Genomic DNA, 27,391 nt, shown 5'->3' on the forward strand with positions numbered 1-27,391 from the left:
CCCAGTGGGTAGTATGAGAGGCCTGGCGAAAGCTTCCAGCTACCTAGGCTGGAGTCCACGGTCTCCTGCTCCAAGGAGAAGCCTGGGTCGGAATCCCAGGTCCCCTGCTCACTGTGTAACTTCCCTGTGCTTCAGTCTCCTCACACGCAAAGCCACACATCTCACTGAATTGTCAGAAGTCAAGCGCGATACTACACGTAAAATGCCAGGAGCAGTGTCAGTGCACAGCAAGGGCTTCATGAATACAGTCGGCCTGCTGTGCTTTCACATCCTCACACATCTTCCCAGCTGGGGCCTTCCGCCCGCCCGGAACGCCCTCGCCCTCCCCTCCAACTCTGCTGTCACCTCCCCAGTCACGACACTGCAGGAAGGCCTTCCCGAGCGGGCCCCAGCCCTCCATTATCCCAGACCGCAACGCCATCTTCTTCACAGCACTTGTCATAACCTTCAGTTGGTCCCTTCCTTTGGCTGGCCCTGTGCTGCCTGCCACTCTCTCCCAGGAGCCTGACCTGCCCAGGGACCTGACCAGGCTTACACTGCGTCACTGAGTCCCCGCCTGGACCCAGGACCCTCCGTTCAGTTACTGCTTCTTCTCTGTATGCTGCTTATGGGTTTTAAATACATTTTGATATTATCAATTGGTGTAAAATATGTTTATCAATAAAAATAACCATTTGTCTTAAGAAAAAGAGTTACTGTGTAAATTGTTAATAGCAAGTGAGCGGATGAGTTTTGCTAAGTCCCCTTTCTCCCTGAGCTCGGGCCAACTCTTCGGCTGGGCTGGAGGACAGGCACCTTGCCGGGCCTCCTGGTCCATCCTCCCCAGTCCTCTCTAGTTCTCTTGTGGAACATTCCAAGCCTTTCTTCAAGGCCCCCCTTCCCCTCAGGCAGATGCTCAGCAAACCAAATTCTAATGTTCCTCTTGGCTCAATCGAATTCACCGCTCTCTCCCTCTCTCGGTATGTATAGAAGTGTGAGTGTGCGTGAGTGTATATGTGTGAGTGTGCATGTGTGTGTGCGTGCATGTGAGTGCATGTATGAATGTGTATATGCATGTGTGTGAGTGTGTGTATGTGCGTACACATACACTTTTGTATATTTACATGTTATGCCAGCCAGATTCCACAGAAAGCCCAGCCTGAGGCAAAAGCTTGTGTGCCCCTAATTTAGTGGAGCGCACCCCCCCAGGGAAGCAGGAGGGACAGGAGAAGGAAATGAGGCAGGGAAGGAGGAAAAGCACACATAAGGTACACTTCCGAGGTGGCCGCCACTGTCCTCCAGCAGGACTGATTGTCGGATCTGCCTGGCCCATCTCCAGAAGGGGCCATGTGAATGACAGCTTCTCAGGACAGTCCTTCAGGGAGGAGAAGGGACACAAATGTTATCCACCCGATGGCCATGTGAAGGGCTGAGCCAGGCTAGAGCATCTCAGGCCTCCGAGGCAACCAGGGAGTCCCAGGGGCAGGTGACCACTGACATGAGGGACTGGGCAGTCACTCTCACAGCCTTTGGCCATTAGAGGCAGCAGCAGTGACCTGGCTCAGTAGCCATGAGAGCAGCGAACATCAGCAAGTGCCCAGACCTGGAGTGGGGCCTAACCTGAGTCTGGTACAAATGGGTAAGGTGGTGATAACATCCAAACATATTGCTTGAAAATGGGAAGCAGGTGACATAAGTTCACCACTCCCAAAGCCTACACTGACAGCAAACCTCTCCAAATTTCTAACAGTACATTTTCTCGCTGAGCCCAGGTTCAACCTCTGAAACATTACGTGGAGTTGTAAACAGCCCCTCTAGCCAATAAAACATGATACATTTCCAGGAGAGCCCATGGCCATAAAAAAGTTTTTTCTTATACATTAACTGATTTGGTCTCTGTAAATCAGTGCAACATTCAGTGGGGAAGGCATAGCTCATCTCTATTCTCAGATGGGCGACTGAGACTTGGAGAGAGCACATGATGTGGAGACAGTCACACGCTGCCAACCACAGGAATGAGAACCAAGATTTTCTGACTTCCAGCTTTGTGTGGAAATACCTACTACACATATACTATAACTCAATAATTTAGAATTGTACAATTCTTTTGTTAATTTAACTGTAAGAGGATAAACTGTGTTTCTTGAGGCCCGTTCTCCTCTATTATTTTATTTTTCAGCACACGTTGGAAGAGAGAAACAAGACCCTAAAAAGAAGTCACAACAGTAACGCGAGTGAGGATAATGAAAGAATTTCTAAAGTTCAGACCTGGATTTAAAAAGATAAAAACATACTTTCAAGCTATTTTAGAAAGTGGAAAATGCCACAGAAAAGTCCTTCCGCAGCATCCTGCATCTAACTCAGCTCTATAGCTCAGGAGCCGTATCCATGACTCTCTGATATTCTGGGGAAAGAAGATGCCATTCAAACGACACCCTTCCCAGAGTCAAGCTCCCCGTGCACCCCGACATGCTAGCTGCCACCAGCGAGCACAAACACCAGTTCTGCAGGCATGGCATCTCGCAGGGATACCTATCTCGCTTACGGGGCAAAGTTTATTTCACATAAAGCAGTCTGACCTTCATCTTGGAGTGATCGGAAGTCCATCTGTCAATGTTCTCCTTTTTAACCTTTGACACTTACGGGGAAGATGTGTCATTATTTCTACTGACCCTTCACTCCTCCCCCACCCACCAAATTCACCTGCTCAAATGTTCAGAGCTTTGTGCATGCATCTTAATGATCTGTCATCAAATACTTGGAGAGGAAAAACGTACTATCACATAACATCAAGGATGTCTGGAGCGCTGGCTAAAACGTGAATCAGGTACTTAAGCCTTATTGGGAGTCTACTCTATGCAGAGAACTGTGCTAAGAATTGATAGGCTCCTAGATGCATTATTGGCCGCCATTTTCCCTCCTAACACATTCTCACCCGGGCTCTTTAAAGCCTCAGCACCCCTTTCCTTCAGCAAAGTTTCCCCCACACCCAACTTGATCTTTCCCACGCCAGAGCCAACCAGCTGCCCTTCGGCTCAGTGGGTGTTTCTGCCTTGAGGAGCTCAGCTGGACCCCTGGCCTGGGAAGCTGAGCTCTGGCCTCCCAGCACGGCCAGGAAGGCCAGCACTGCCTGGTGTGCAGGCCCCACTCCCCTCTCCCGCGTGCTTCTTCCCCATTTTTATGTCTCCCCCAGTGCCCTGCAGATAGAGTAACTCGGTAAGTCTACATTGCCTGGTTCACTCAAGAGACCAGAAGCTCCTTGAAGGCAGGGGCTGGGTCTTACTCAGTGTTTTGTTGCCAGCTTACAATTAAGTGACCACTGCCTCTCACGGCACTTATAATAAAATGAGAGAGAGCAACCAGACCATATGTGAGTAGTAGAAAAAAAGTTAGCTGAGTCAGGGTAGGGTTTGCTGTAAAATTGCATTGAAAAGCAGAGAGAACTCAAACATGATTTAGCAGGTCAACAGCTATGGCAAAATCCTAAACAAAGGCATACAACTAAAGTCATTTTATAGAGCCATATCAATAAGTCACTGTTTAGCTTAGAAGCAATCAGACAAAGACCAAAGGTTTTCCAGAAGGTCTGATTCTTCACAGAGACAAGGGAATTGAAACTGGGTCCTTCAAGTTCTCTTCCAGCCTCCCATTTCTGGGTACTGAAATATCTGTCCTTTTGTTCTTGGCGATTTACTGTATCTGATCATAACTCTTGGAATTCAAACATCAGGCCCTGCCTTCTTTTCCATCAGGATTTTAAAATCGATTATCTTTACCATTTATGAAATTGTGTGATGTGCTTTTAAGACTGAAGGCATCTTAGGGAGAGAGGGAATGTCACCTTGTACTCTCGCACCAATGTATTAAATAATGACTTCTTGAAAAATCAAAAGCTTGTTGTTTGAAATGCTATTAAATTGTAAGCTATAAAACAGAACATGATCATTTCAATGGTGCAATAGGCAAACTTTAAATATATTGGATGAGAATTGTTAAAATATAAGAATGCAATCTAACTTTTGACCATTTAGTTACGTACAACATGAAAGAAAAAATTCACATAGAGAATGTTTTACTCGCCATATTTGTCAGAGCACTTACCTGTGTAGAGCACCAAGAACTGTGTAACACAGTGTTGACCAAAAAAATTCCTACCCTGATGGGGCTAGCCATCTAGGGAGCACAGACATTAACAAATAACTGTGAATATTTAAGTGTGAGAGAACAAAATGAAATGAAGGCATTCCAGGAGCAATGGGTGCAGAGAACCAAGGGTGGAACAGATCTGGAGGACAGGACCAAGAGGCTCTTCAGGGGAGACGGTATTCCATCTGAGATCCCATGGGTGAGTGAGAGTTGACTGGCAACACGAAAGGGGAAATAATTTTCTAGCAAGGGGTCAATACACATGCAGGGGGAGTGGCAGGTGAGGGGTGGGAACATTGAGGCCTGTTCAAGGATGTTCAACCTGGGCAAGGTGGATGTGGACAAGCTAACATGTTTGTCTGAGCTCAATCCCTTCGCATTTTGCATTTTAAGTCTCCTGGTCCATGACAACTTTCTAGAAAGGAGGCTGCTCTTTAAGAAGGCTGAGTGTACTGAGAAGAACCTCAAGAATCTTAAATTCAACACATTGTTTAGAGTATAACCATGATTCTAAGTGATACCTGATAGAAGTTTTTTCAAATGGGCACGACTTTCTTAAAGGAATTTCAGATAATGTGGTGATTAGGTAGAGATATGACATAGGTCTATTTACTGAAGCCTTTGGTTTGCATAGCCACCAGCAGTGTTGGAAGGAAGCACCTGTATTTTAAGGTGACTTTACTGGGTTTGTTGCATAGTGACAGCACCGCACATGCAGATGATATCACAGTTCTTAATAAGAGATGGTATTACGAAGACTCTTCAATCAAGCTCTTCCTACATATGAGTCAGTCTGCCTAGGGCTGTGCATAACTCTCATTTAACCTTCACAACAACACTAGAAGGCAGGTACAATTATTCTCTGTTGACAGATAGGTCACCTGGAGTTTAGAGAGGTTAAGTAAGTCCTCAAAGATCATGCAGCAAGTAGGCAGTCGAGGCTCTTATCGATCTCCCCCCTGTTATCCAGGAAAGCTCTGTTTTTGTTTAATTCCAATCATTGTTGCCAGGGGGTAGGGTGGGGACAGGGGTGCTCTTCGATTCTTTTTAGATTCCCCTTGAATTACTATCTAATGGTTATTGCTACAGAGTTTAATAAGCGATGCATTATCCCCGGGCATTGGAATTAATATCATTACTCAGAGACAGTAAAAAGAAGTTTGCATTTGTGCACTGCCTGGAGGTGCAACATCAATAAAGCCTGAGGTGGGAGGAGGAGATGAATGTGCAGACTTGAGTCAGGGACAGGGATGTGATTTGATGTGGGGTGAAAAGAAATTCCACTCAGGCTGACAAAGATACAATCCTTCACCACTCCTTGCTGGAACCGCAAGGCTGTATTTCTCCTACTGTGACTTTTCTTTCCTCCACAGGGCACAAAAGAAAGTCCCAGCCCTGCCCATCACACACACAACTCTAGTGCTCACCCTAGGGTGCCTGGTATACAATATTCTAGGAGCAATGAGTTGCACATCCCTTTGACAAAGTTTGCTTGGGGCCTAGGAGTTTTAATCTACATCCATGAACTGGAGACGTTTCAATTAAAAACTTCCTACTGATTCAGCAGCAACTAGGAGAGTGGTGCCTGAGAATTTACAGAAATTGGCCCGCAGCCTTCCAAATGGCAAAGCGGCAGCTGAGCATAAGGAGCAGCTTGTCACTAAAGGTACCCTGTTAACCCCATGTGCTGAGCAGAACAAGGGATCGTTAATGATTCCGAGGCTTGTCATATTAGAATGGGGTGGCAGCGAAGAGAGAGCTTCTAGATACCCTCTTCTTGTGACATTCCTTGTTTTTGAACCCAAGTATAAAAACAGTGTTAATTTTTATGATTTGTGTCTTTATAATCCTGTGTATATTTAGCACAACATATCTCAATTCAGACTCATGACATTTCAGTTGCCAAGTAGACCCAGGGGGCTTATGGCGACCATGATGGCTACCAGGCTTATGTCCTTAGCCTTACATACAAGGGAGAGTAAGGCAAAGAAATATGGGTCCTGCAGTGGCCAAGGCAGGACTCAGAATTGCTAAGCCCTGGTTCAAACCTCCTCCTGCAGTCAATGCTACTATGAGCCTGGGGATGTGCAAAGAAAGAGAGTTTTGGAATAAATTATTTATTCCTTTTTTATGGATGCAGCTGCTCGATGTTTGGTAGACCAAAGAGTTGTTGTAATCTTAGTATTTCTCTCCTGCTCTTAGTGCAATTCTAGGGTTTTAATGGAGGGAGTTAGGATATGATTTCACAGAAAAGTGTTTTATATCCCAGGGTAGTTGGTACTCCCTCGCCGACCTCAGGGGAGAATGTAAGTCCAATCAATTCACTTCTAAAGAATTTACCTTTTGCCTACCATCAGGTATAGCGAGTGAACACACACACAGAGAGGAGGCTGTGTAACACTGACGGGAATACGAGAGCTTCAGTGAAGAGCAATACAGTAAATATGCCACAAAGGCGCCAAAGTGGTTTCAGGCAATGCCCAGTGGCTGGCCTGACCCCAGAATGCAAGTTTGTTGCATTGAAGTGCCTGTAGCCATGATATGGAATAGCCAGAGATGCAGACTAAAGGCAATCAATTATGCATGGCCTGTTAGTACTTTGTGAAAACCGGTCCTGAATTGTTTTACTATTTGATAGTGTTTTTCCAGGAAAATAAGGTTTCTTTTGCAGCCATTTTTCACTGAGATAGATGCAGAAAAACTCTGAACTGTTCTAGTGAGCATGTACTATGGCTAGTCTGCCCAAAAGGATTTCAGGTTGTGATGATATGGTCATAAAAACTTGCCTTGGGCATGTTTGGGGCTGATCTTAGCTGAAACGCAGTTTTTAAATGTCACATGCGGAGATTTAGTGAGTTATGCATTGTGGGTTGGGGCACTCTATCAGGAAAGTGAAATTATCCCATTTGGATTCTTTTCCGACACACAAAGCCCTTTGAATTGCCCTCATTAAAATGCCTCGAAATGCTGTTTAAACATATGCTCTGCATTTCAGTTGTTCCACAGCCTCCTGTTATTATTTTTATTCTTTATAAAGCAGCCAGGTATCCGAGGTTGATTTCTAATATAGAAAGAAGCAACCCTTCCCTGGCTGGGTGGCTGAGTTGGTCGGAGCATGGTCCTGTACACTAAAAGGCCGTGGGTTGGATCCCCGGTTAGGTCAGGTGCAGAAGGCAAACCAATCCATGTTTCTCTCTCCCACAGATGTCTCTCTCTCTCTCTCTCTCTCTCTCTCTCTCTCTCTCTCCACCATCCTCTCTCTAAAATCAATAAAAAGAATTCATATCCTCGGGTGAGGATTTAAAAAGAAAGAAAGAAGTGTCCTCCCACCCGTGAGCTTTTATTTAACACAGAGAAAATTCAGCACGCAAGAAAGGCCAGGCTCAAAGCAGGCATCAGCAATTGCTGGAGTGGGTTTTGAGAAGTTGGTCATGGCTACAGTTTGACATGCTTCCCAGTTGTCCTGCTACTAAGCTGAGTTTATCTTTTCCCGTGGTTAATTGCCTTCCCTGTGGCTGACGGTATGGGCAGACTGTTTAATACAGAAAGGGGGACACAGCCTTGGAAACAACAGGCTCCCGGATGCTTCTGAGGTTAGAGTTCTCCTTAACAGCAAACCATTTGTTTATTTACTTAACTAACTGTGATGCCCTGAAATGATATATTAAAAATTAATTATTCAGGTATAACATATATACATAGAGTAAAAGTTTATAAAAGATGCTAATCTTAAGTTTACAGCTTGACGTTACTTTTACATATGTATCTCTCCATTTAACCACCACTGAGATCAAGTTATAGAACATTTTTAAGCACCCCAGCAGGCTCCTTTGTGCCCCTTCCAAATGTTTTCCAAGCACACTCCCTTAAAAGGCAGCGACTGTTTTGATATCAACATCAATTAGTTTCACCTCTTTTTGAACTTCATCTAAATGGAGTCCACACAGCATGAAGTCTCTCCTTTCTAGCTTCTTTCAGTGAACAGATCTGTAAGATGCATCCATGTTAGTGGGAGTGCCAGTAGGTTATTCTTCTTCATTTCCATGGGGTATTTCATTGTGTGAATATACCACATTTTACTGATCCATGCACCTGTTCCTGAGCATTTTAAGTGTTTCCAGTTTTTCTAAAATTCTCTTTGGTCCAGATTCCACCATGCTCAGGACATTAAAAGAGTGGCCCTTATCCAGGGACGTGGAGCACAGAGATACTCTATGCTGATGGAAAACTTTATCCTGCCTCCAATAGGTGTATATTTTACCCTAAATGATCTGGATAATTGTTTGGCCCTTCACGTCCTCCCCTCTCCTCTTCCTAATAGTAACAACACTAATGATGATGGCCAGTGTTCCCTGACCACGTACCATGGGCCAGGCACCAGTGCTCCTCTGTATTACGTGTGCTGTCTCGGTTAGTTCTCGCCAAGACCTTGTGAGGAATTATCATCACAGATCTTACATAGAGAAACTGAGGCCTGAGTAAATTAAGCGGAGGCCCTAAGATCACAGAGCATATTAACGGCTGAGCAACGATTCAAACCTGGATTTTTTGACTCACAATGCGTTCTTAATCACTACATGTACTGGAAAGACAGGGCCTTAGGATCTCTGAGGAAGTGGCATCTTTGAATGGGACGCGATTTTGTCTATCTCCTTTCCTCATGACCAAAAAGTAGCTGTAATTTTTAAAACATCAGAATTCATCATTCTCTAGTTTTAAACCCTCAATGTCAATGCTTATCATTAGTATAAAATTTGAAGTCCACACCATGGCCTGCAGGGCCCTGCCCCGATCTGCTCCTGCCTCCCTCCCTGACCTATCTCCCATCCACCACCCCTCCTCAACGCCCTCTAGTCACACTGAGCTTCATCCATTCTTGAACAAGCTGGGCTTGTTCCTGTCCCTGGACCTTTGTAAATTTAAATTTTATCTCAATTTTTAAATATTGACTTCACGTTGAAATGATATGTTGGATATACTGAGTTAAATAAAATAAAATACATTATTAAAATAAATTCTACCTGTTTCTTTTTACTTTTTAAATGTGTGTATTTTTTTTCCCATTCCTATGTGGTTCACATTGTCTTTCATTTGGACACACAGATGTAGACCATTCAGAACTGCTATCAACGCTAAGATTCTCTCCTGGTGAAAATGGGAAGCTGCAATCCTCGCAATGCAAGTACACATGTTCCGTATGTCTTAAGGAACAGAGGAGGTAGACGAGGTAGCAATACAATCATCAGTATGTTATATGTTTCATTATGCTAATACTTCCGAAGCACATTGCAAAAAGATAGAAAAGATAGAGAAAAAGCATGTCATAGTCCCTCATGCTCTATAAACAGAAATGAGAGTGAATATAAACTTTGAAATCAAACCATTTTAAATTTGAATTCTGCCTCTGGCCTCAGTTTCCCCATTTGTAAAAAGAGAAGTAGATATACTAACATTCTGGAAAATTAAGTGAGATATATAGATTAATGCTTAAAATATCATTGAGCACCGAGGGAATGGAGAAGACTTTGGCATTGGACACGCTGAGCCAGGAGCTGGAGGGACACTGAGATGGAAATGTCCATTAAGCAGTTGGGAATCTGAGCCTGGAGACTGAGGGAGAAAGGAATAAATAAAATCACTCCAGTAAAGCTTAGGTGACAGGAATTGCAAATCCAGAAGTATCCCGGAGCCAGACAGGCGAGAAAATGAGTGAAACCAGGTATGTGGGTATTTGTATGGTCAAATGGGGGGCACATACCCCATCTAAGCCACACAGCTCCAGCTCAGCTCTAGCCTATTACCACCATGAGGGGATAACAATGGTACAATGTGGCCAGATTTTCCAATTTTTAAACAGAATCTAGAAATTCGGGGTTTTATATGTTTAGGAATTTTTTTGAAAGGCACTCGTTCCAGAAAGAGCCATGGGAAAATAATTTAATACATCTGCTGCCTAGAAGGTCAACAGGATAACTGCTTAGACTCCCACCATATGAAAGTTAACAGAGATTTCAAATGAAATTCCCACCAGCCCCAAAACATTTGAGCTGCCAGAGCTGGAGGTGGAGGGAAATTTACCTCTCCCTCCTCTCAGCTCCTGTAGCAAGAACCCAGTTGCCTGGGCTACAGCTGTCCCAGGAGTCAGTCCGTCTCTCTCTCCCCACCTCCTTTCCCCTCGTCCCCTCCACTCCCTCTCTCAGATCCTGACCTGGATGTTATGTAGAACGTTTCAAGAGAGCTGTAAAAAGCACTTGGACTCTTCAGGTGACACAATCCAAGGTGTTACTCTGGCCATTCCTCACTGTCTGTTTTAGGCCTCTCTGGGTGACTAGTTCAGTTTCAGGTGCTCTCTGCTACCCATTTGGGTAAATAAATTACCATACTGTGTAAGCCTGGAATAACTACCTTGCAGAATAATTTTTCAAATATCATACTTAAAAAAAAAAAACAACTAGTGGCTTCTCTATACCTACTGTAGGGAGTAAAGGAATTTACACCTGAAAACTTAAAATTACAGTAGCTACTCCTTCCTCCAATAAGTGGCCCTTAGGAAATACAGTTTAAAGAGGATGACTTTCCACTGAACATTTTCATTTTAATTTCACCTTCCCAGAAAATGAAGTGCTTTGTGTAGATTCTTTTGGTTTTACTTAAGGCATAAAAATTAGTTCTGAGCTGTGATAATTGTCAGCTTAGGAATGTAATCTTTCTAAGCACCACTTCTGACGTGCTCATATGCTCTGCAGATCTTGAGTCACTGTTTATTGCTAATTCAAAGTTGGCAAGTTGTTTGATTGTGAAGCTGAACTTGAAGCCAGAGTGTGCTGGGACAGCTGGAGGTAAATTGCTTTGCTATGCTTTCAACAGGTTACCCAAAGACGGGGTGCATGGTGTAGTGCAAGGCAGGTTTCTGGGTGTGTGCTCCTCTAACTGTTAATCATCTTAATTAAAATGGGAAAGGTGGCACGCTTTAAGGCTGAAATAAGATAGTATATTAGACTAGATCTCTCAAGCATAGATGTGACAAAATCACAGTTCCCATCATCCACTCTTGCAATTTCAGTCTTAATTATGAATTTTTGTCGTTGCTATGAGGACCCAACCTAAATATTATTGCTTATATTTTATTGTTTAAAAATAAGGGCCAAGGCTTTGGCCATGAAAAAGCATGCTGTCCATATATCAGTAGATAACATATTTCTAAAACATTTTGGAATTATGTGTTTAAATCCATGACAACACACCTACATATATATATATAATCAACATCAACGGAAGTGCCATATAGTAATTTTTCTTCCTTTATAGTAAACAGAGGTCCTCTGAAATGTTTTAAGAAAAATGAATCCATTCTTATGTATGAGCATACTTGAATTGAGATTCCCTTGAATAAAATTATCATTTTCAAACACCGCTACCCCGAAAGTTATGAACATTTAACACTGAAGTCACTGAAAGTTAACTTAATAAAATGTTTGGCATATACCTATATTTAGTGATTAATATTTTTCAGTAATTCAAGAAACAGATAAAAATGTCACCCTAATTTTATTTCTCTTAAAATTTCCATTTGAGAAACAATAATAGAAATTATTACCTGCCAGAATATTTATGAGGTGTTTCTCAGCATTTTGGAGTGGAACAGATGACATTGGTGACCTGCGTGCTGAATCAGGTCCCAAGATGTATTTTCTGGGAACTCTGTGGTCTGCTGTTGCTGTTCTTTATCCATCCATCAAAAAGCATTCACAAGCACACTGTTACATCTTGCTACACTTTGGGGATGCAACAATAAACGTGGTATAATCCCTGCCCTAAAACACTTTACAATCTCCATCACTCAGCATGTAATGGATCCAAAACCTCACAGCCACAGACTGCAACACAGAAGAATAAAATGCTGGTACTCCCTGGTGTTCATTGGTCTATCTCTCTGTTTGCTCCTTTGTAGTAGGTGTCAATAATTTTATATAAAAATATGAATTTCTATCATCTCTTAAAAAACAAAAAAACAACAACACAGCAGATCTTAACACACTGGACCAGAACCCTCCCTTGTCAACAGCTGACTGAAGGCAAGTGGTGGCATTGCATTTCCCATGTGCTTTGTCTAGAATGTACCCACCATTCCCAGTAGGTTCAAACATCACTTATTTCCAATATCAGCTTGGTCTTTGTATGACAACACTGAGTTTCTGACCCTGCCAGAAGGGACTAGCAGTCAAAGAACGTGGTTTTAGCCCTGGGTCTGATACTTATTAAACATGCGACTTAGCATGAGATGCTTAACCCCAATGAAACTCAGGGAGGGGGGGAAGATAAAAATTAAAGACAAAACCAAAGAAAACAAACATACCCTGCTTTTTTGGACATGACAATAATGAATCTTCAAAGAGAAACCTATAGAAGGGTTTCAAAACCTGGGAAGCACTGGGGAAAGGAACAGTATTACCATAATTATTTTTTCAGAAGAAATATCTAGAAAGTCAGAAATAATAACTTGTGTCTCGTTATTACTACAAAGACAACCAAATGCTGTCAACTGAATTACACCTTGAATGACCTGTAAGACAGGTCATAAATATGACATAAATATTACTTTAACAGTTTTGCAGATGAAGAAACCCAGGCTGAAAAGGACCATAAGGCATACCCCATGATAAAATGCTAACAGTTTAACCACGACAATTCTCAAGATTGTTTCCATAACTTTAAAACCCATGAAGAAACATGAACAACTGACAAGAGAATAAACAATGAGCCAGCAAGGTGGGCCATCATTTTCCAAGGACATCCTGTGGATGAAGAGTACACACAGTGTTTGAAGAGGAACAATTTTTAAAGGGTAGCACATGTTGTAATATCAGGGAAATATTTTGAATAAATATTTGTAACAGACACTCATATGGACTTTTAAATTTTATTTCTCAATTATAGTTGACAAACAATATCATATTAGTTTCAGTTATACCACATAGTACTTAGACATTTATATACTTTATGAAGTGATCCCCCCAATAAGTCTAGTACCCATCTGGCACCATATAGTTATTGCGATTTTATTGACTATATTCCCTATGCCATCCTTTACATCTCCATGACTATTTTGTAACTGCCAGTTTGTACTTAATAATCCCTTCACCTTTTTCACTCAGCCCCCCAACCCTACTCCCATCCGATGACAATCAGTTTGTTCTCTGTATCTGAGTCTATTTCTGTTTTGTTTGTTCATTTATTTTATTTTTTTAGATTCCAGATGTAAATGAAAACTTAGGGAATTTGTCTTTCTCTGTCTGACTTAATTCAGTTATGATAATGCTTCACAGGTTCATCCATGTTGCAACAAATGGTAAGATTTCATTCTTTTTTTTTAAAACTGATTTTAGAGAGAGGAAGGAAGAGGGAGAAAGAGAGAGAAACATCAGTGTGAGAGAGAAACATTGATCTGTTGCCTCCCCATACACATACCAAGTGGAAACCAAATGAGCAACCTGGGCATGTGCCCTGACCAGGAACTGAACCAGCAACTTTTTTGTGCCCAGGACAACGCTCAATCAATACAGCCACACCAGCCAGGGCAAGATTTCATCTTTTTTATGGCTGAGTAATGTTCCATTGTATATATGTTCCATTTCTTATTTATCCAATCATCTGTCAATGGGCACTTAGGCTACTTCCATATCTTGGCTATTGTAAATAATGCTGCAATGCACATAGGAATGCATGTGTCTTTTCAGTTCAGTGTTTTGGATTTCTTTGGATAAATACCCAGAAGTGGGATTGCTGAGTCATATGGTAGTTCTATTATTAATTGTTTGAGTAACATCCATACTGTTTTCCACAGTGGTTGCAACAATTTACAATCCCACCAACAGTGTACAAGAGTTATCTTTTCTCTGCATCCCTGCTAACACTTGTTCTTTGTTAATTTATTGATAACAGCCATTCTGACAGGTGTGAGGTGGCATTGATTTCTATTTTCCTGATGATTAATGATGTTGAGCATCTTTTCATATGTCTATTGGCCATCTGTATGTCCTCTTTGGAGAAATGTCTATACAGGTCCCCTGTCCACATTTTAATGGGATTGTTTATTTATTGATTGATTTTGATGTTGAGATATATGAGTTCTTTATATATTTTGGATATTAACTCCTTATCAGATATATAATTTGCAAATATCTTCTCTCATTTGGAAGATTGCCTTTTTGTTGTGTTGAAGGTTTCATTTGCAGTGTAAAAACTTTTAGTTTGATGTAGTCCCATTTGTTTATTTTTTGCCTCTGTTGTTTTCGCTCTAGGAGACATATCCAAAAAATATTGCTAAGAGAAATGACAAAGAGTTTATCACCTATGTTTTCTTCTAGAATTTTTATGGTTTCAGGCAGGTCTTACATTTAAGTTTTAAATCATTTTGAGTTTATTTTTGTATATGGTGTAAGAAAGTAGTCTACTTTCACTTTTTTTCATGTATTTGTTCAGTTTTCCCAACACCATTTATTGAAGAGACTGGTTTTATCCCATTGTATATTCTTGCCTCCTTTATCATAGATTAATTGACTATACTGGCATGGGTTTATTTCTGGGCTCTCAATTCCATTGATGTATGTGTCTGTTTTTATGCCAGCAATCATGTTTTGATTACTATAGCTTTGTACTATAGTTTGATATCAGGTAGCGTGACACCTCCAACTCTGTTCTTCTTTCGAAAGATTGCTGTGGCTATTAGGGTCTTTTGTAGCTGCATACAAACCTTAGAATTTTCTCTTCTAGTTCTGTGCTTCCTGGGCTTTCGCATGTATTTCCTTCACCAGTTTCGGGAAGTTTTCAGTCATTATTCATCCAAATATATTTGCAATCCCTTCCTCTCTCTCCTATCCTTCTGAAATACCCGTGATGCTAATGTTGGTACACATGATGTTGTCCCAGAGATCCCTTAAACTGCCTTCATTCTTTTAAAACTCTTTTTTTCTTTTTGCTGTTCCAGTTGGGTGTCTTCCACTAAATTGTCTTCCAGACCTCTGATTCGATCCTCTGCTTCACCTACTCTGCTGCTGATTCCCTCTAATGTATTCATTTCAGTTTTTGTATTCTTCAGTTCTGATTGGTTCTTTTTCACATTTCCTATCTCTGTTGAAGTTCTCACTGAGCCCATCTATTCTTCTCCCATGTTCATTGAACACCCTTATCTCCAGCGTTTTGAACTCTTTATCTGGTAGACTGCTTGTCTCCATTTCATGTAGTTCTTTACCTGGGGTTTTGCCCTGTTCTTTAATTTGGGACGTGTTTCTTTATCTCCTCAATTTGGCTGACTCTCTATGTTTGTTTCTCTCTATGTATTAGGTAGATCTGCTACATCTCCTGGACTTTAAAGAGTGGTCTTAGCCCGGCCGGGCATGGCTCAGCGGTTGAGCGTCGACCTAGGATCCAGGCGATCAGGGTTCGATTCCTGGTCAGGGCACATGCCTGGGTTGCAGGCTCGATCCCCAGGGGTGTGCAGGAGGTGGCCTAACAATGACTCTCTCATCATTGATATTTCTATCTCTCTCCCCCTCTCCTTTCCTCTCTCTGAAATCAATAAAGATAAATTAAAAAAAAAAAAAAAAAAAAAAAGTCTTATGTAGAAGGTGTTCTCTGGGGCCCAGTATGCAGTCTCCCTAGTCACCTGAGCGAGGTGCTCCAGGTATGTCCTCTATGTCAGTTGTGTGTGTCTTCCTGTTGTAGTTCAGCCTCATTTGCTGATGGCACATCAGTGGGTGGAGTTGTCACTTAGGCTGACTAGCCATAAGGGCTGACTGCAAGTACAGCCATTGGGATGTTGTCTGGGAGCTGACCCAATGGAACAGGAGTCACTTTAGCAGGAATCTGGTGCCAGCTGAGACCACGCATGACGTATGTCAGTTGTGGAGCTGGTTTGGTGGGTCTCTGGTGCTGTCTGAAGCCAGCTGCCAGGTGTACTGAGTCTGGAGCCCTTTGGAAGGGGGGCTCTATATTGGGCTAAAGTCAGTCACCACTTGTGCCAGGCTTGGGACTGCTTGGTAGGAGCTACAAAGTGATATGCAGTTGGTTGCTGTTTGTGCCTCGCTCTGAGGCACTGGGAGGGCCTACAATGCTAGATGAGGCTGGCTGCTGCTTGTGCCGGTCTTGGGAACCTTTGGTGGGTGCTATGATGTAAGCTGAGGCCAGCTGCCAGCAGCTGAAGCTACATTTCAAGCCAAGACTGGCCACCACTTATTCCAAGCTTGCAGCCCCCTGATGTGACATACAGTGCAAGCTGAGTTTGGTCGCTGCTTGTGCTGGGCTTGAGGCCACTTGACAAGAGCTACAATGCACGCTGAGGCCAACCCTGCTAGTGAGGAGTTGCGGACCTTTGAGAGAATCTGCAGCATGAGCTGAGGGTGGCTGCCACTTATGAGGAGCTATGGACCTTTGAAATAGTCTGCAGCATAAGTCAAAGCTGGCTGCCACTTGTGTGAAATTTGTGGATCTGAGGAAGAGTCTGTAGTGAGAGCAGAGGTAGGGCACTCCCGTGGAGGGGCTGCTGGAAGAGGCACAGGGCAAGGAAGCAAGTTGGGTGGGGAGGGATCTCGGGGAGATGGGGGGCTGGGCAAACAGTCTTAGCCAAGCTAATGGAGAGCAGCAGAGTTTGCACCTGCCTGAGCCAGGCTAGGTGGGTGGGAGGAGAGCTCAACAAAGAAACAATAGCACTTGCATGCGCCTCCATCCCTGGAGAGCTCCCTCCAGCCCAGCCACGGCAGCCCTTGCCCTGAAGTTAGTCAGTTTAGGTCCCGGTGCTTCTCAAGCTGCTGCCCCTGTGCTGCAGCTTAGCGCGGGTGAATTTGTGAGTGAGCCCTTCAGAGTCAGCATCTCACTTTCCCACAGCCCTTTGTCTCTCTCAGTTGTAATCCCCCCTGGTTTTCAAAGCCAGATGTTATACAGACTCCTCTTGCCCCAGGTTGGGGAGTCCCTTGTGAGGTCAGGACCCCTTGCTCCTAAGGGAAGACCTTTGCAGCCACCCTGTGCGTGTGGAACCTGCCCAGTCTGTATCTCTGCCCCTCTTGACTCAACACGGCTTGTTCTTTATATCCTTAGGTATATGAGTTCTGCTCTGCTAGTCATCAGGTGGTTCTCAGTGATGGTTGTTCCATAATTTAGGGGAACTGCCTACTCTGCCACCTTGATTCCTCCCCTTCCCCACACTCATGGACTATTAATAAGTTGGTAAGAGTAAGATGGGAGGATTGAACTTCCTCATGAAATTCTCCACAATGTTACATTATTTTCTTAGAGACTGTTATAAGAAGTAGGCATTCAGTAACCTCTGTGAGAAACCAATGTCCTTAATTTTATTAAAGTCTACTATTATTAACCCCCTCCCTGCCGTCTGTCTTATTTAGCCCATTTGAACCATGAGAAAGAAATACTGGAAGGGACCTGGCTCACTTTCACATGTTCTTTTTCAAGAACACCCTGAGAGAGTAAAAATCTGATTTAAACATGAATTAGAGGTTTACCACTTATCTTTAAGAAAAGATTCTCCATAGGAAGAGTAAGCATTTCTAATGCATTTACATTTTTATTAGGCTTTACAAAAATTCAATTTACTGGTGTCTTTAGGTACACATTACTGAATAAAGTCAAATATGTAATATCTTTATAGTAATCACTTTAAAAAAAACCACACATGCAAAGGAATTATTTAAGAATCTTCCTTGGTTCGCCATAATTTGGGCAGAGAAAATTCTAAGTGAATAAGCAGAGGAGTGACTTCAGAATGTACAGGAGATCACCATGTAGTTAACGTACATATGTGAGAGTGACCAGATCCGGGTGGGAGGCGAATATGACTGAGTACCATGCACTACAGCTTACACACTGCAATCACCTGGTGGCTAAGAAAAAGCTGAGAGATAATGGCCCTGCCACTACCATGGTTTTGTTCTAAACCTCCAAGGTAAGCAAAGAAACTCAGACTAGAGTGCCACGTGGAGAACACAGTGCCAGGAACCATACACTTAGCATGCAGGAACTAAATATCAACAGCAACTGCAGAAGAGGTGATTGTAGAATTGAATAAACTTTCTGAAACAATAACAGGCAAAACCAGCTTTGTTTGGCAATGCTCTTTATAAAAACAGACGGTCTCAAGTAATCTAAAAGAATTCAAAGGCACAATTCTCAAGTTATGGATTTCAAAAGTTGAGGACAAATGCATAGCATCCCAGCTTTTTATTTTCTTAAATGAAGATTTTAAAAGACAAATAGAATTACCATCTAATATGGCCATTATTTCACAATAAATAAAATAAAAACACTATAGTTCTAGAAGAACTAGAACCCTTTACAATGTATAATCCCATGTAGGAAAGGGTGGTAGAAAACTTGCAAGTGACTTTTGAGGCAGCTTGGGTTCCTCAAGAAACAGAGTCTTCACACATTTAGCTTGAAGGACATTTTAAAGGAGTGCTTTTGAGATCAATATATTTGAAAGGAAAGGGAAGGAGAGAAAGGAAGCAGGATTAGCAGAAAGAGAAATCTAGTGGTAGCTGTGGGTAAAGATGAAGATGGGCTGTCTTGCATTGGGGTGGGGAGGCAGAGGCCTTTATTCCCTCCATCGATGAGTCACTGGAGACAGGCCACCTGGTGAAAAGGTGTGCAGCCTTTGGGGGCAGGCTATCTGTGGTCAGCATTCCCAGCAGGTGGGGTGATGAGTCCTAAACTCCTGAAGGGGGATCCAGGCAGTGCATCAAGGAGTCCACTGAACATTTTTTTCCCCAGACCAGTAAAAATATTTACAAGTACTGGCATTAAAGTTGATCACCTTGAAGCTTTTAATCTTAAAAGATCACCGTAATGCAAAGGCCACTTAAGACACAGTAAAACCATTAAGAGGTAAAAGCCTGCAATCCTCTCACATGTCAGATAAGACTTTCAGGAAAAGTAGTCATGTTATTGTTTGAGACAAAATGGCTTCTTAAATATCAAATCTACCAGGTAGTTCTAGAAAAAAATGGTGTGGACTCATTTTTCTCTAAATACCTGAAAAGTATCCAATAGAAAATAATAGAAGAACTCTGAAACCTGGAGAAAAGCAGATGGACTGGCTAGGGACCTCAGAACTTCAGTCAACACTGTGGTCAGCCCCCTGGGTTTTCTGTTTATCTCCCGTGTACCCTGGACTGCGTTCCAGGGAGGCCTGCAACCCCAAAACACCAACAAGAAGAGTCTGTTCCCTCTGACTAAAGGTCCAGAAAAGGGTATGCTCAATAGAGACCTAGTGGGGATTCCCAGCCCCAGTCCCACCCCCCGGGCACCAACGAGCAGTCTGATCGGCAGGTAGCAATGAAGTCCTGGCCTGACCCCACTATGTATCTCACGAAGGACTAGTATGTAGAATATATTTTAAAATTCTCAAAGCTCAACAGCAAAACCAAAACAAAATGAGGACAAAACAACCAAAAAATCCAATTAGAAAGTGAACAAAAGAGACATTTTACCAAAGAGCATATGCAGGTGGCAAGCATGTGAAAAGACATTCAATATCATTAGCCATTAGAGAAATGAATTTTAAAACCATAATAAGATATCACTTCTGTAGAAGCCCAGGGAAGGCTACCCTAAAATATCCCACAATGGCATATTGATTACTTTCACTTTGCTTAGTTTTGCTTGGTGGTTTTGCTTTGCTAATTGTTTTATAACCACAACAAATGAGTACAGAGATTGCACTGTACAAAACAACATAACAAAGGTTCAAAATCAAGGTGTTCCGTTAGGCAAGGCTGAAGAATTCAGTCTCTGGTATTTGGAATTTAGGCTGCAGTCCTTATTTTTGGGTGGATCACTGGTTGTGTGGTAGAGTCCATGCATTTAACCAGATTTGAACAGAAGAATGGCCACTTGGCACAGGTAGAAGTAGATGACGTGTTTGGTGTCATATGTCACGTAACTACCTAAGTTTCTCCCCATGATGCAGTGCCAGGTGGAGGTTGTACTTCGTGTCAAACTCTTTCTTAATATAGGTTGCAACATCCTTCTCTATGTTATATTTCTCCAGTACCTGAGTGGTCCATTCCATGGAGTCCTATTGCATCTCCTCCAACATATAGCAGCATCTTTTTAAAAAGATTTTCATTGATTTTTTTTTTTTTTTTTTTTTTAAGGAGAGAGGAAGGGAGAGAGAGAGAAACATGGATGTGAAACAGAAACATCAATCGGCTGCCTCCCGCATGCCCGTAACAGGGATCAAGCCTGCAACCTGGGCATGGGCATGTGCCTTGACCAGGAATCGAACTGGCAAACTTTAGGTGCACTGGACAACTCCCAACCAAGTGAGCCACACTGGACAGGGCCCACATATTGGCATTTTTGATCACCGCCTTTGGTCCCACATGGTTACAGTGGAGCAGGGGCTGGCTAACTGAAAGGTCTCCTGGGGGTGGGGCGGAAGAGGCTCAGACCCAGCAGGAGAAGCTATTGCTACTGACGCACTTGATTACTTTGAATTGAAGTTACTCGACAAGAAGCTGGTGCAAGAAGAGCATGTTGACCCTCCCTTTCTCCCGGAATGCAAAAAATAAGTCTCCCCTGTGAAAGGTGCCCTCCTTGCTCCAGGGGGTTGGCTTCTCAAGAGAGACACCCCTTCCCCTGGAATTAAGTAACCTTGTTGCTCCTTTATTAATTTACTACCCAAGCTCAAACTTTGTTTAGGTTTCTCACTAATGAGCACCAAACCTAAGCACCTCTGTCCTGTCAGTTCTTTGCCAATTTATTGTTTCTTTGTCTAAAAGGGTAGAAAGCTGGCTGATTCATTTCTGACAGTATGATTTATGATCTCCCGCGTGCACATATTAAATTGGTTTTTCTCCTGTTAATCTGTGTTTTTTTTTCTATTTTATTATTAGTTCAGCCATAAGAACTTAAGAAGAGAAAAGGGGGGGTTCCTCCCCTGTCCCAACACCATATACCTTTCAGAATAACTAAAATAAAAAGAATGGTAACATCAAATGCTGGTGAGGATGCAGAAAAACTAGACCACTCGCACACTGCTGTTGGAAATGTAAAATGATACCGCCATTCTAGAAAAAAGTTTGGTGGTTCCTTTTCAAATTAAAAAATAGACTTACCAAATGACCCAGCAATTGCACTCTTAGGCATTTATGCCAGAGAAATGAAAACGTATTTCATGCAGAAACTCGTACATGAATGTTCATATAAGCTTATTTGTAATACTCCAAAACTGGAAATTATCCAAATGTACTACAATAGGTGAATGCTTAAACCAACTGTGGTATATCCTTTAAATGGAATGTTACTCAGCAATTTTTTAAAAGCCAATCTCAAATAGGTACATAATGCATGGCTTCTTTTGTATAACATTCATGAAATAGGAGAATTATAGATAATCAAGAACAGATTAGTGATTGCAAGTGGTCAGGGATTCAGGAAAGGAGAGTGTGACTCCAAAAGAGTAGGCTGAGGGAGTCTTGATAAGTATCTTGATTGTACTGATGACTTCATGAAGCTACACATACGATAAAATTCCATAGAGTTACACACACACACACACACAAATGAGTGCCTATAAAACTGCTGAAATCTGAATAAACTCTATGGATTGTATCAGTGCTGATTTCCTGGTTTTTATATTATGCTATAGTTAGGCAACATACTATATTAACATTGGGGGAAGCTGGGTTTGGGGAAGACTTCCCTGTACATTTTTCTAGTTTCTATAACTATTTCCATATTTAATTTGTAAAATTAGACCTAATGATTATTCAAAGTAAAAATTCCTAATCTAGGTATTGTTTCTTTCTATGATTTTTCCAGCATTTGCACCTATCATTGGAAGTGGATCTTCAGCTCATCAAATGCCCATACCTCCAATAATCTCTCCTACCCCCTTTCTCATTTATTCCTCTGTACCCCTTTTCTTATAGTTTGAAGAAGGAAACAGAAGGAGTTGGAATCCCCTTAATCGTGTAGCAAATTCTATGCCAGTTCCCAGGCTGTCCTTGAACTCTGTCTTAGCCCTACTGTACCTCTGTTGTCATCACTTTCTCCAGGGCTAATGCATCGGGGATGCTGCGGAAAGGGCTTTTTGCTGTAGTCCTCCCCCGTCAGACATAGACCAATTTTGATTGCTTGTGGCATTTTGCAGTGGTACATTTTAAAAAACAAAAATACCCTACAGCATGGCAGATGGACCTTAGGTTTCTATATAAATAATTTATTGCATACAAATTCTCCCTAGAGGACTCTGTGTCGGTCTAGAGAAAGCATCTCTCTCCGGGGACTCACACCTGTTGTCTGTGTGTTCAGCACACGGATACACTGACAGCCATCTGCAGTCCGCGAAGATAAAAACTATACACTTGAGGGGGGACACCACACTGCTATTCCTGTGTAAGCCTGAGATACTTGTTTAATTTAAAAGTTAGCTGAGTTCCTACCCTTTCCAACTAGACTTTGAAACACAGCCACTGAGCGAGCGAGCACTACCAGCTCTTACCCTCCCCATAGCGAAACTTAGCGGCGAAGGCTTCATATTCCACCGGTCATTCTAATATTCAGTTACAACGGGCTTTCTCTACCGCTGCGCGGATGCCCCTGCACAGCAACGCTGGGACTGCTCTAGTGCTGATTCCTCCACTGCTTCTCATGAACTAAAAGGTAACAACTATTACCAGGGTCCCTGCAATCAGGCTTTCAAAGTAAGAAACATCAATATCCAGTCATTGAGAACATTTGGGAACAAATTTTAATAAGCAAAAAGTCAGACGAGAAAAAGAATGGCCCGGAGATCCAAGATGGTGACAGAGTAGGTAAAAGGTACACTCGCTTCTGCCCAGGGCCAAACTGGAACTCCCACTGAATTACAGAATAATCATCCTGAATAACCAACTGAAAACTAGCCGAAGAGAAGTCTTACAACCAAGAATTTACAGAAGAAGCCACATTGAGACTGGTAGGAAGGGCAGAGCCGTGAAAAGGGCTGGCCCAGCTCCCACGGGTGGCAGCTGAGATTCTGGAGCGATATCTCAGCTGCAAAGGTTTCTGTGAGGAGCTGGGGGTCTCAACTCCAAGCCAGGATTCCCAGCCCAGAGCAGAGAGCCAGGGAGAGGCACTTTCTTAACATCTGGCTGTGAAAGTCAGTGGGGATTCTATCCCTAAGGGAAGGTCAGCAGTCAGCTAGAGACACAAGTGCCCTCTTAAAGGGTCAATGAACATTTGTTCAAAGCAACTTACACTGGGCTCTTACAGAGGCAGGGTGAGCCAGAATAGAGTAACATGAGGAAAGTCAGAGGTTTGTGGCTCTGGGCAGAGAGCTGAAGGGAGAGCCACCAGGATCCCTGTGCCAAGGCCCTCTCCCACACCACAGAAACCATCTTTCTTCGGTGGAGCACTCCCATACATATGGCATCAGCCTGGGGGAAAGCAATAGCCCCACCCTCTGGACTCCATCTCAACCCACCCTAAGGAGCTTATACACTGCTGAGGAGTCAGCTGCCTAGGGTGTATAGGTCTGGGTAAACTCAGGGGGTGTCAGTGACTAAGTTGTGTGGCTTTCCCCCGACTTTCCTGTGAACTTGACTGGTTCTTCCCCTCTTGGGAGATCCACTGGTCCCACCCTCCAGGCTCCCAGCAGCCTGACATACCTGTCTACTGGTAGCTCTGCCCTGCTGAGGGCTGGGCAAAATCCAGGACACAGTTAGGTGTGTGGCTCTGGGGTGGGGGCCACACCTCAACCTTCCCTGAAGCCTGACTGGCACCTTCCCCTCACAGGAGATCCACTAGCCCCATCCACGCAACTCCCAGAGGCACCACCCTGCTGAGCCTGGGTTCCTCCTAGGAGAATTGGGAATGAACCGAGTTGTGTGGCTCTAGGACAGGGGCTATTTTTCCCTCACATGCCCAAGCAGTGCAGAGCCCTACCTTTACATGGCCAAGTCTTCATCTGTTTGTACCTCAGAAACTCTGCTAGCCTCACCCTGGGACTCCCTGAGACCCCACCCCATGACAAAGGTGTGGGAGCACCCAGTAAGAGGCAGATAGACTTGATATAGCCAGGGAATTTTGCTGAGTGACTTCAGACCCAGCACTGGCACCAGCTTAAACCTGTATCAATCTGGTGAACACCACTTGCCCCTACCTGGTGACTCACTGTGCCAAAACACCAGTACTGCCAGAGGCTGTTTCAGTGACTGAGCCTAACAGCCAGCAGGCAGAGACAGCCAGAAGCAGATCTTGGGATGTCAGCTGATTTCTCAACAGAAATTCTTTAGGCCAGAAGGGATTGGCATGAAATATTCAAAGTGATGAAAAGCAAGGACCTACAACCAAGACTACCTTACCCAGCAAGACTATCATTTAAAATTAAAAGAGACGTAAAGAGCTTTCCAGACAAGAAAAAGTTAAAGGAGTTTGTTACCACAAACCAGTATCACAACAAATGCTATATGGCCTGCCTGAAGGAAAAGAAGGGCCCCGGTCTGTGTGCTCCGTGGTTAAAGTGTCAACCCATGCACCAAAGGGTTGCGGGTTCAATTTCTGGTCAAGGGCATGTACCTGGGTTGTAAGTTCGATCCCAAGCCCAGTCGGAGTGAGTGTGGGAGACAACCAATCAATGTGTCTCTTTCACATCGATGTTTGTCTCTCTCTCTCTCTTTGCCCCTTTCCCTCCCTCCCTTCCACTCTCTCTAAAAAGCAATGGAAAAAAATATCCTCAGGTGAGTATTAACCAAATAGAAGAAGAAGAGGAACACAGTTAAAATAAATAAATACATATATACATACATACATACCTGCCAATAATCACTTTAAATGTAAATGTCTTAAATACTCCAATAAAAAGACACAGGGTATCTGAATGGATAAGAAAACAAGACCTATGTATGTGCTGTCTACACGAGACCTGTGCTCAAAAAATTATAAGACACTAAAGAAAGAAACTGAAGAAGATACAAATAAGTGGAAGCACATACCATGTTCATGGATGAGAAGAATTAACATCGTCAAAATGTCCATACTATCCAAAGCAATCTATAGATTCAACACAATTCCTATGAAGATATCAATGGTATATTTCACAGAACTAGAACAAATATTCCAAAAATTTATTTGGAACCATGAATAACCACAGCAATCTGGAGAAAGAAGAACAAAGTTGGAGGAATCACACTACCTAATATCAAACTATACTACAAGGCCATAGTAATCAAAACAGCATGGCACTGGCATGAAAACAGACATATAAATCAATGGAACAGAATAGGGAGCCCAGAAATAAACCCACACCTTCATGGTCAATTAATATTTGACAAAGGAGGCAAGAACATACAATGGGAGAAAGACAATCTATTCAATAAATGCTGCTGGGAAAATTGGACAGATATGTGCAAAAAAATGAAACTAGACCACCTTCTTATACCATACACAAGAATAATCTCAAAATGGATTAAACACTTAAATGTTAGACTCAAAATCATAAAAATTGTAGAAGAAAATACAGGCAGTAAAATCTCAGACATTTCTCGTAACAATAGTTTGATATCTCATTTGTTTATTTTTTCTTTTGTTTCCCTTGTCTAAGGAGACACAGACACAGCATGGTGAATACCAGAGGAACAGAGGGGAGGGGGGTTGAAGAGGGTAAAGAGGGGACAAATGGGGATGGAAGGAGACCTGACTTGGGTTGGTGAACACACAGTACAATATACAGTTAATGTAGTATAGAATTGTACACTAATCCTATATAATTTTATTTACCAACATTTTCAGCCCAATAAATTCAATTAAAAATAAAATAAAATAAACATATTCTGTTTTATTTAAAATTATAACCAGACAAGTATATACAACTGAAATGTTACAAATGCCATGCTTTCCAGGCATCTACCCAGTTTTTCTCCTATAACAGATGCTAAAGAAAAGGAATACAGTCAGACATGTCCATTTATACAGTGTTTATAAATATAACACATCAACAATATATAGTTTGGAGTTTTTGTGGAAGTTAACATCAAGAAGCAAAATGTGTTCTGCGTTGTACTAGTGTATTTCTGTTCATGCTCATCCTTGGAGGTAGCTACCTGGGTCATTAAATTATGACTGTACTGCGCGCCTGCTGGAGGACAGTGGTGTGCCTTGTCAATACACAAAGCTGCGTAGAACAGTCCCTCCCTAAAGGACTGCAAATCTAGTTTCGGAGTAACATGAGTAGTCTGCAAATAAAGAACTCAAGCACAGAGTATGTCCATGGTAGAAGGGAAGTCATGGAAAAGTTAAGACTCTATATGAAATGGTTCGTCCATACTGATAACAAGTTTGAGTTATAACTTAAACAAAGAAAGGTTTGTTGTTCTATATTTTATGGCTTCTGCCATTTTGGTGTTCATCTTTGCAGTCTGTCTAAACAACTCTCTGTGCAATGACATTTGCAATGTAATGTGTTTACATCACAAGGTTAGGCCCTGTCATCTGATGAAATGAGGGTATATTTTGTGCACCCAGACGCTTCATACCTCACTTCCTCTTTGGCAGGAGAGTATAATCGTTTTTTTAATCTGTCATCTTTAATTACTCTTACAAGCATTAACAACATATTACTAAAAATCCGTGGAGGGGTGAGAGATGAATTAGGTTCAGTGGGTTAAAAACTGTCATATTCTTTTTCTCAGGTGAAGATCTACTTGAGAACTACAACTTCATTTTCCATAACGGTAAAAAGTGCACTATTTGATTTTCATCCTTCTATCAGTTTTTTGGTCTCTAACTAACTGAATGACAGCATAAAATTAACAGGCAAGTGTTAGAATGCATTCTGACCCTGCCACAGACAATTGCCACGTGAAGGAAATGTGCTCCCTGGTGCCTGCAAGAGTATGTTCCTTGCACTAGGCAGAGGTTGTCGATGCCCCTCCAAAATCCCCATGGGATCCCTTTTACCAGTTCTGTAGCCCATTCCTCCTTGAAGGTGTTGCTGCTGATCTCCAAAGGACCTCCCTTGAGCAACTAGAGTGCTCTCACCCAGAGCTTCCTGGGAGAAATACCACCATACTCGGCCCCACAGAGGGCGCATAGCCACGGCTGAATGGTGTGAAGGGGAGGTACACAGCCTGCTCCCTGACTCAAGATGGGATTGACTCTGTGGGATGATTCATGCTTCAGCACTCCCCATGTGACCTGGCTAATTTCATCTGAAACCACATCCTTGGTCGCTTCTTTACTTGCCCCAACCTAATTCCCTTACTCCCTTCCTAGC

At 42.6% G+C, this 27,391-nt stretch overlaps 1 protein-coding gene and 1 pseudogene across 1 annotated transcript in view; both read right to left on the minus strand.

Moving 5' to 3' along the window:
* FHIT (fragile histidine triad diadenosine triphosphatase) overlaps positions 1-27,391 on the minus strand; it is a 1,229,373-nt gene that overhangs the window by 1,014,851 nt on the left and 187,131 nt on the right. The window lies entirely within an intron of this gene.
* Positions 19,996-22,281, minus strand: LOC148091469 (dynein light chain 1, cytoplasmic pseudogene; annotated as a pseudogene).

The sequence above is a fragment of the Miniopterus natalensis genome, chromosome 15, assembly GCF_054644295.1.
Source record: "Miniopterus natalensis isolate mMinNat1 chromosome 15, mMinNat1.hap1, whole genome shotgun sequence".
Classification (NCBI taxonomy): Eukaryota; Metazoa; Chordata; class Mammalia; order Chiroptera; family Miniopteridae; genus Miniopterus; species Miniopterus natalensis.